Consider the following 11,572-nt stretch of genomic DNA (forward strand, 5'->3'; position numbering starts at 1 on the left):
GGCTTTATTGTAAATAAAAAGGTTAAACACCTCGTAAGAGACTTTCGTGCTATGAACCCTAGAATGCGTATCCTGAGACTAAGGGGAACTTGTTTTAACTATAGCATTTTAAATGTGCATGCCCCTACAGAGGAAAAAGAAGACGATTTCAAAGAAAAATTCTATAAAGACCTAGAAGCTGCATACCATTCATGCCCAAAGAATGACATCAAAATTATTTATGGTGATCTCAACGCAAAAATAGGAAAAGAGACACAATACCTACCAACGATAGGTAAGCACAGCCTCCATGAAATATCCAATGACAATGGCATCAGACTAATAAATCTAGCAACTTCCCTTAACATGGTCATTGCCAGCACATGCTCCAAGCGAAAAAATATTCATAAGGAAACGTAGAGATCTCCAGATGGGGTTACAGTAAACATGATCGATCATGTTATTATTGACTCTAGACATCACTCAGACGTAATAAACGTATGCAGCAGACGACGGGCAAATGCAGACTCAGATCACTACCTAGTGGAAAGTAGAATAAGAGCCAGAATCTCAAACATTAAAAAAGAAAATGGATCCAAAATTGAAAAATATGAAATAAAAAACTTGACAGACAACAGCAAAAGGACCAAATACAAAGAATATATAAAAGGAAGGCTAGAAAACAGACAAAAGCACGAGGATATAAACAGAGAATGGGAAGCGTATAAAAACATCATACAAGACGCTGCCAAAGAGACCTTGGATCTACAAAAAAAGGTCAAACCAACTGAAGGGAAGTGGTTCGATGAAGAGTGTCGTAACATAACAGAAAGAAAAAATAATGCATATCAACGACTACAACAACGACATAGAACAAGACAGGCAGAGGAGGAATATAGAATGCTAAGGAGGGAAGAGAAGAAAATACACCGCAGAAAGAAAAGAGAACATATAGAAAAAGAACTCCAAGAAATTGAAGAATTAAATAAACCAACAGAAGCCAGAAAGTTCTACCAAAAACTTAACAAAAGCAGAAAAGAATTTAAACCAAGAACAATGATGTACAGAGACAAAGAAGGAGATATAGTAACTCAACAGAGTGAAATACTGCAAAGATGGACTGAATTCTTCAAAGCGAAGTTTGAACAAAACGGAGATCCACTATACGATGAAATTATACTGGATCAAACGGATACCAGAGAAACAATCCCCCCTTCAGAAGCTGAAATGCAAGAAGCAGTTACCAGACTGAAAAACAACAAGTCACCTGGATTGGACAACATTAGCCCAGAATTAATAAATGAAGGCGCAGACTCCCTATTGAATGCGATACACGAACTTATAGTGAACATATGGAATAATAAACAACTGCCACAAGACTGGAATACCAGAGTAATCATTCCACTACATAAAAAGGGAGATCAGCTTCAATGTAACAACTACCGGGCAATAACGCTACTGACTGTGGCATATAAAATACTGTCAAATATTGTGTCTGAGCGATTGAGACCATATGCGGAACAAATAGTTGGGGGATATCAATGTGGTTTCTGCAGGCAGAAGTCCACAATAGATCAGATCTTCGTTGAGACAGATCTTGGAAAAGACTAGTGAATTTAATATAGAAACACATCATCTCTTCATTGACTTTGAGAGTGCCTATGATAGTATCCATCTAGAATTTCTGATCAACGCCCTGAAAGAGTTTAATATTCCAACTCATCTCATTGAAATAGTAAAAGAAACACTTAAAGTACAAAGCAGGGTTCGAATTCAAAACGCACTAACAGATACAATCCATGTTAGAACGGGCCTACGACAGGGAGATGCCCTATCCTGTATTCTATTCAACATCACATTAGAGAAAATAATTAGAGAGTCAAAAGTCAACACCAGAGGAACAATAATAACAAAAAGTGTACAAATATTGGCATTTACAGATGATGTTGATATCATAGCTAGAAGCAAAAGAGAAATGATAGAAGCATTTAATGCTATAGAAAGAGCGGCAAAAAACAGTGGCCTAAATATTAATGAAATGAAAACCAAATACATGAAGGCCAGCAAATCGACAGGCCAAAGAAACCTGCAGAATCTGACAATAGGAGACTATAACATCGAAAGAGTAAAAATTTTTACATACCTAGGTTCACTAGTTACCGCAGATAACAATGTCAGCGAAGAAGTTAAGAGAAGAATACATATTGCTAATAAAACATATAATGGACTCATTAAACATTTAAGATCTAACAACATCACGAGAAAAACCAAATGCAACATATACAAAACCCTAATAAAACCGGTCCTTATATATGGATCAGAGACATGAACACTGACGAAAAGCGATGAGAACTTATTAGGTACGTTTGAACGAAAAACCCTTAGACACATATATAAGGGGGTGAAAGAAAATGACGTATGGCGCAGAAGATATAATTTTGAATTATACGCAGCATACAACGAACCCGACGTCATAACATCCATAAAGATCGGACGCCTGCGCTGGATGGGCTATGTTGAACGAATGTTGGAGACCGAAACACCAAAACACATAATCAAGCAAACACCAGTAGGAGAAGGTCAAAAGGAAGACCCAAACTTAGATACATGAAACAAGTGGAACAAGATCTGAAAACACTTGAGATTACCCACTGGAAGAACAAAGCAAGGAACAGAACAGAATGGCGGAAAATCCTAGAACAAGCCAGGGCCCAAAAAGGGTTGTCAAGCTACTGATGATGATGATGAATAGAATATATTACCAGTAAACTGAACAAAGGTACTCTCAGAAATAGAGGAGGTCAAATTGTAGCATATGCCGATGACGTTTGATAATGGCAAAGAGAAGAGATATATTAACGCAAATGGTAGAGGAACTCATTCAATAAGGAAAAACAGTGGGTCTGATTATTAACGAAAACAAAACAAAAATGTTAAGATTAGGCAAAAATCCTACTAATAGAGAGGTCAAAGTGGGAAGATACAAATTTGAAGAAGTAAGTAAATATAAGTACCTAGGGGTCATGCTGTCAAGTGATGGAACAAGAGAAAATGAAATAAAAGAGAAAACAACTAAATTACGGCTCTATGAAACGTTAGTTAGACCGACATTAATGTATGGAGCAGAAGTGATGACAATGACCAAGACAGACGAAGAAAATTTGAGAAGAACTCAGAGAAAAATAATTCGGGCAATATTAGGACCAATAAAAATAGCAGAGGGTGAATACAGGAGTCGAAGAAATAACGAAATACATGAGGAATTGAAGGGGCAAGATATAGTCAGGAGAATAAAGAGACAAAGATTGAGATGGCTTGGGCATGTATGGAGAGCAGGAGAAGATGCGATAATAAACATAGTGACAAAGTAGTCTCCGGACGGAAGGAGACGAAGAGGAAGACAGAAGGAGCTGGAACCGGATATGTAATGCAGTTTAAGAAAGAGAAGAATGGAGGAATGATCCACCTCGAAAACATGGATCTAGAGAGCCTGTAAAGGCGGCGCTACCCCCAAGGTATTGTTTTTGACACTATATATATAATAGTTAAAAATAACTCAAACTAACACATCTAATTTATTTACAAACTCTTTATGATTTTACTAACTAAAACATAATAATTCCGATAACTAATACATTTCAAAATACACGGCGAACAACTCGATTCGAATACAATAATTATTACGCGTCGATAACTGACTGGCCTGCTGATGAATCTCCCATCCTTATATACTTCGGTAGCGCTCGTCCCGAATGCCGTGGTAAGGACTCGTATTCTCTGGTAACGCCGAGAAGCTTCGGAAAGAAATAGGCCGCATTGTGGGTGGCCTATTATAAATAGTGTCACATTGCCCCCTCCTTAAAAGATGGTTCCTCCTGGAACCTTCTCGGGACTGGAACTGGAAGCTGGTATCTGCAACTGGACCCTCTTTTACAACTCCCAGTTGTATAAAAGTGACAGGGAACGGTCTTCGCTCCGCACCAGTAACTATGCGGATTGCAACAGACTAACACCTGGACCTCGGTGTCTTGAAAAAATTCTTCCACCATATTGCGGACAACTCTCCAGTCTAACTGGCGGCATTCTAACTTTGGCATGGCCAACTTTTGCACGTCGGACTCCAACACGTGCTCTCTCAATTGGAATAATGCATCCCATACATCTTGGTAGGTAGGTTGGTCATGGACAGTATCTTTGTTACCAGATAGAAAAGGTAACGTGATGCATCTTGGAGTTTCAATGCTTTGCCAGGAGCTGGCAGTTGGCATAGAAGTTCTGCAACTCGACCAAACTCCCTTCGAAAGGCGGATGCCAACCCTCGTGCGTCTTTCATGCTGGCCGGGATGGTATGAGCCAGTAAATAGTCATCGGGAAGTGCGAGTAGATCTCGCTTTTCTTCAGTGGTAACACCATGTCTCGCTTTACCGGTACCTCCATAGGTCTCCAAGAACTCCTCAAACGTGAGGTCAGGTATTTCTCGAACTTGATTTACTTCCACTTCTTCATCTGCTTCGTGGTCTCCCTCGTACGGCGCCAACCGGTTATGGTGGACTATCATCGGCTTTTCCCTAGGAATCTTGCTTATTCGGTAGATAACGTCATTAATTTTCTTGACAATGAGGTACGGGCCTTCCCAGAACTGCTGCAACTTAAGAGAACAACCTGTTCGCTTCTTTGGATTATAAAGCCAGACTTTGTCGTTCTCCTTGAAACATCCCTTCTCGGTTTGGGTATCGTATCGTTTCTTCATTCGGTCGCTAGCGATCTGAAGATGGGAATAGACCAACTCGTGTATATGGTCCATTCTTCTTCGCAATTCATTCACATAATCCTCACCAGCCACATCTTCTCCAGGTCGATATCCAAACCCTAAATCACAGGGTAGACGCACCTCGCGTCCAAATAGGACTTTTGCTAGTGTTTGACCCGTTGATTCATTAACAGCAGATCTATAGGCCATTGCCAAGAACGGAAGGTACTGGTCCCAGTCTCGCTGATGATTGGACACCATCTTTGTCAAATACTTGCCGACTATCTTATTCATACGCTCCACCATTCCATCTAATTGCGGGTGATAGGCCGTAGTTCTTTTCTTCTTCATGCCTAGTTTATCACAGATTCCTTGAAATAGATCGGTCTCAAAGTTCCTTCCTTGATCACTATGGATCTCCAGAGGCACTCCCAATCGGCTGATACAGTCTTTGATTACCACATCTGCAATAGTGGCGGCCTTCTGGTCCGGAATTGAGAAGATCTCAACCCATTTCGTGAAGTAATCCATTACGACCAACATGTATTTGCATCCATTTTCACTTTCTGGAAATGGCCCAGCAATATCCAAAGCTATTCTTTCAAACGGACTTCCAACATTTTACTGTCTCATAGGAGCCTTTCTTTTCCGGTAGGGTCCGTTACTTGTAGCACAGTTGGTACATTTCTTACACCAGACCTTCACATCGTCGGAACTATTCATCCAATAAAATCGTTCCCGAATTCTCTGAAGGGTTTTCTTTACACCAAAATGCCTTCCTGATGGACTGTCGTGTAACTGACGAAGTACTTCGGCTATTCTGCTCTTTGAAATCACCAACTGTGTTCTCCTCGCTGAACCATCATCATTTTCCATTACTCGTTTAAGCAAGCTGTCTTCCAAGATAAATGATTCCCACTGGGCCCAATACATCTTAACTACTGAGCCTAGGCTTGATATTTCTTGCCAAGATAGTCGACGAATTTCTTCTTTCCATTTACGAATCCTCTGTAAAACTGGATCTTTCCTTGTTCTTCTTTGATCTTGGTAGGCGTCCACTCGTAGTTGACTACTGTTGTTCTTAGTACTGCTGCTTCCTTTGACTCTGTTTTGTTGCAATGGGAACACTCTGCTGGGCACGACCTTCTAGATAGAGAATCAGAAGTCCTGTGGCTAACTCCGGCCCGATGCTCGATCTTGAAATCGTATTCTTGAAGTCGTTTAATCCATCTGGCTATCTGACCCTTTGGATTCTTAAACTGCATCAACCATTTAACCTTTAACTACACGCGCTGGCGTACTTTGTACGCCAGATATAAGAATTCTACTGGAAATATATTTAAAAATTTAATTTTTGACCTTGCTTATTTTTCTAACCCATCACTGGAATGTGCTTTACAATTTGGTTTTAGTTTCATTATAATCGGCGTTCTGGAAAGATCGTAATTTACATTTTATTATTTGTTGTTTCCGGTGGTGGACAATATACCCCAGGATTATATTACTATAAGTCGTAATATAAGTACATATTTTAATTGTTTTTTAGTCATTATGGCAAAAAATATATTTTTCTTTGTAAACAATACTTTTTCTCCTGTAAAAAATCACATTTAAAAAAATTTTTTATTAGTAATTTTATTTATCATGGAATCCAGTTATTCCATGATTCCAGTTATAAATCCCAATTGGCTTACTGAAAAGGAACTCCAAGTATTCACTGATGCCGAATAAGGTTTATAACAAACAACTAAGTGTATTTTTTCAAAAAAAAATTAAACAAATCCGCTGTTTTTAAGTGTATTTTCTTGTGGCGTACAAAGTACGCCACGCGTGTTATAACTTGATGCGCGGGTAGTTAAAGGTTAAGGGCGGCGTGGTCGGTTCGGATTAGAAATTTCATTCCATAGAGGTATTGATAGAAGTGTTCCACTGATTTTACTACTGCTAGAAGTTCTCTTCTCGTGACGCAGTAATTTCGTTCAGGTTTTGAAAGCACTTTACTAAAATATCCCAGAACTCGTTCCTGTCCTCCTTGAATCTGAGACAGCACTCCTGCAATTCCCCCATTACTTGCATCCGTATCTAAGATGAACTCTCCTTCTGGCAGTGGATACCCTAGTATTGGCGCAGGAATTAAATGCCTCTTAAAAGTTTCAAAGGCCGTTTGGCAGTCTCCATCCCAGCAATAATCCCTTGCTTCCTCTGTAAGTCGCGTTAATGGCTTAGCGATATCTGCAAACTTCTTAATGAACCTCCGGTAGTAAGTACATTGTCCCAGAAAACTTCTCACTTGATGTTTATCAATTGGTTCAGGCCATTCCTTAATGGAATCGATTTTTCCTTTATCCACGGCCACTCCCTCTTTGCTGACTAAATGAACTAAATAATTCATTTTACTTTGAAACAGCTGGCATTTCTTGGGGTTTAACATCAACTGTTCAGCTTTAAGTCGATTAAAAACGTCTTCTAAAATTTTCAGGTGGTCTTCAAACGTCTCCCTCAAAACGATTATATCGTCCAAATACACCAGGCACGTTTTCCAAGATAACCCTCTCAACACATTTTCCATAAGCCTCTCAAATGTCGCAGGAGCATTACGGAGTCCAAACGGCATAACGTTGAATTCCCATAATCCAGATTCTGTAGTGAAGGCCGTCTTCTCCTTGTCCACTGGATCCATTTCTACCTGCCAATACCCAGACTTCAAGTCCAACGTAGAAAACAATTTACTTCCAGCCAATGTGTCCAACGTGTCGTCGATCCGAGGCAGAGGATAACTATCTTTCTTGGTAACATTATTCAACAAACGGTAGTCCACACAGAACCTCATAGTTTCATCTTTCTTCTTGATCAGGACCACCGGAGAGACCCATGGGCTCGTAGAAGGTTCTGTCACCCCGTCTTTCTTCATTTCTTGAAAAATCCTTTCAGCTTCCTCTCTCTTCGCCTGTGGTAATCGTCGAGCTGTTTGACGAATTGGCCTAGTGGTACCAGTGTCAATTTTATGTTTTACAACTCTCGTTCTTCCTGTCTTTCCTCCTTTCCGTACGAATATGTCACGATATTGCCGAAGAAATTTCCTTAATTTCCTTTTCTCCACTTGATTTAGAGATTCTCCTGCAACTGCAACCATTTGGTCGAACTTTTCGTTGGAATTATCTGATGTTGTCGTCTGACGGATTATGGACGTCACAGGTACACAAGTTAATACTTTTGTCAATGTAGTCATTGTAGTTATTGTCAAGGTAGTCATTGACATTAATCAATCTTACGGAAATTTCTTTCGCAGAAGTAACTAATTCCTTTCCAATTATGATTCCTCGGCCAACCTCCTCGTCGTGGTTCCATGGCTCCATCATAACAGGTGTTCCTTCTTCTACAATTCCCTATAGCCGCGCTACTATGATCGTTTCACTCCTCGCAGGGACAACTGTATGTTCTTTAATAACTGCTAGCACAGTGCTGTCATCATGTGGATGAAGAAACACCTCCTCGTTGCGAACTTTGATTACCCTGTTCTTAAAATCCAATTGAAATCCATGCAAATTCATTACGTCCATTCCTAATATAACATCTTCTTCGATGTCTGCAACTATGATATTATGGACGAACTTTTCTGCTCCAATCCCGAATTGTATCTAGATTTCTCCGTGGATGTTGGCATTTTCACCTGTGGCAGTCCGCAGTCGCAAACTCGTTGGTAAGAGCTTCTTACGGCTGTTTATAACTGACAGTCGTATAATGGTCCTGGTCGCTCCCGTATCCACCAACAATGTATACTTCTTACCATTTATTTCTCCATCTACATATACATTATCTTCACGACATTTCAAAGAAGCTATTAGTATTAGATGGTCTTTAGAGAAGTTCTGAGTCGAGACTGTCCCCCAGGGTCTGTCCGTTCTCTTATTTCCTGCTGGCGAGTTTCTTGATTTGCGTTCTTACGTAAACTCCGTGCGTGTCCATTTTCGCCACAACTGCAGCAATTTATGGTCTTCGTTTTCTTCGATGTAATACCTTTCACCATATTTACCAGCTGGTCAAGTTTGTCTTAATCCTCTTCTTCTTTCACAGTTCGAACTGTACTGTACTCACCAGAGGCCTGCGTAGCTGATTCAAACTCGAGGGCCGCGGACAATACATCGACCAGCGTCTTGTGACGAGCTAATCGCAGTGTTCTCTGTATTTCAAAATCACGAAGACCATCAATAAATGTGTGAACGGCCAACATTTCCATCATGTCTTCGGGAGCTGTTGAATAAGCAAATCGTACTAGCTTGGCAATATCTAGCTCATAATCTTGAAGAGCTTCATCTTTCTTTTGTCGTCGGCTTTTAAGCCGCGCCTGATATACATACTCCAAATGTTCGTGCCCATAGCGCATGTTTAATCTCTTCATAAGGTGTTCAAACTTATTCGTCACCTCTACAGCTATGGTCTGGAGTACATCCAAAGCCTCTCCTCGAAGAGCAATAACCAGATTTACAGCTTTGTCTTTCTCAGACCATCCGTTCGCTCTTTAAACTGTTTCAAACTGTTTCTTATAGTTGTTCCATGATTACTTTCCGTCGAAATTTGGCACCTTAACACGAGCATGACTTACACTCCCTTCAACTATCGGCCGTGGCTCCAATTTGTATTTGGTTTCATCATCTTTAATGTCTGTTAAGATGGGTTCCACCCCTTTGTCTACTTTTTACGTTTCCTCCATTTTCTTTTCCATTTCTTTGATCTTTTCTTCAAAAGTAGATTTTAGGGATGATATCTTATCGTCAAAATCAGAAGTGACTTTAGAGATCTCGTTAGTCATCTTGCTTTCAAGGGATGAAATATCACCCGAAACTTTCGAAATCTTGTTCTCTAACGATGTAATGTCTGTCGAAACTTTCAAAACATCCGAGGAAACTTTCGAAATCTCGCCAGAAACTTGTGAGATTTCACTAGAAACTTTGTTCTCTAACGATGTAATGTCTGTCGAAACATTCGAAATTTCACCAGAAACTTTCGAGATCAAAGCAGCATGCTTGTCTTTAAACAAATAGGTTTCTGGATCTTGACCCTCTTCCTGCAGAGCGTTCTTTAGACGTTCGACTAGATCAGCCTTTTTTTCCAGTAGTGTCCATGTCTCTCCTCCAATTCGTTGCGTAGCTCTTTAACGAGCAGATCAGTAATTTTCTGCTTATGCTGTGAAAACATGGTCACACACTTTATTTATTACGGTTTCTATTTATTTATTTTTTAAGATTCCACACTGTATTTGAAGCGAAAATTTATGTTGATTTTATTTATTTAAAATATCCCAATTCTGACACCATTTGTTATGTTAGTGACTTTTCTGATATAGTTTATTTATATTTTTAGGCACTAAGTTTAATTTAAGTAAAGGAAGACTTACTTATATTATTTTATTTATATATTATATCGGTTTTATAGCGTTCTACGCCTTTCCGTTCCTAATCGCCACTCCTTTCTATGGTGGCAGTCTTTCTCTCTTAGATTCCTTTAAGACATCGCCTTGGAGATGCCCTTTATCCATGTAGTTGCTGGTCTTCCTCGTTTTCGTTTTTCTGTGGGGGTCCATTCTAACACTTTTTTGGGGATTCTCCTTTCGTCTATTCGTCTTACGTGTCCGTACCAAACTAGCTGTTGTCTTTCGATGTCATCTATGATTGTTCTTTCTATTTCCATTTGTTGTCTAATGTCGTCGTTTCTTATGTGTTCTAGTCTAGATCTTCTTGCTGACCTTCTCCAAAAATCCATCTCAGTGGCTAGTAATTTATCTTTGTACTTGTTGGTTAATTGCCAGACTTCAGCTCCATAAGTTAAAACTGGTTTTAATATTGTGTTGTAAATTCGTTTTTTATTTTCTGTTCTTATATTTTTTTGCCACAGTACCGGATTCAGGGCTCCTATCGCCTGTTTTCCCTTTACTATCCTTTCCTTAATATTTTCTTCGTTTCTTCCTGTACTAGTTAGTTTTATTCCCAGATATACGTATTCATTGCAGCTTGTAATTGTCTCCTGTTCCAGGTTCAGGTTCTCCGTTTCTTCCCGTCCTACGCATAGATATTGTGTTTTTTTGGTATTCACCTCCAGGCCCCATTTTATATATTCCTCTATTAGTTTCCTTGCCATATATTCCAAATCTTTCTTGTCATGTGCAATTACAATTTGGTCATCTGCATAGTGCAGCGTGTAGAGTATCGCATCTCCTATCGGTAGTCCCATTCCATTGCACTTCTTCTTCCATTGTCTAAGGGTTTTATCAATATATATAGTCGGATAGTCGAAAAGAATGTGCCTTACAGAGTAGACGTGGTTTTGCGGTGCTGCGATTAAGTATTGGAATATGTGGTAAACGTGCACGTATAATTTTGAAAATTTGTCTGTAAGTGGAAGTTATGACCACGGACGTAAATACATAGATACATAGAAATATTTTTAGCTGATTTTTAGCTGATTTGCAGTAAGTTATTATAAAGTTTGTTTTGTTAAAATGGGTAGAGATGGTAATAGAAGTCAAAGTGGTAAGGGAGAGGATGAATTGCACTCAGTAGTTAAAGAATACAGGGTAGAAGGAGTCGCGGAAGAAGACGCATCTCCTGGTTAAACAATTTGAGAGCTTGGTTTAATTGCACTTCTGCTGATCTCTTTAGAGCAGCGGTATCGAAAGTGCGAATTGCCGTGATGGTTGCCAACCTTCTTAGAGGAGATGGCACATGAAGAAGAAGTTAAAGACCTTGTTGTTAAATTGTGCACAGCAGATGAGTTTATCCTCAAGCTTACCGAAACTATAACTGGGATTATCGAAGAGAAATATAACGAAAAAATTGCCAAACTTGA

The sequence above is a fragment of the Diabrotica virgifera genome, chromosome 6, assembly GCF_917563875.1.
Source record: "Diabrotica virgifera virgifera chromosome 6, PGI_DIABVI_V3a".
NCBI classification, from domain to species: domain Eukaryota; kingdom Metazoa; phylum Arthropoda; class Insecta; order Coleoptera; family Chrysomelidae; genus Diabrotica; species Diabrotica virgifera.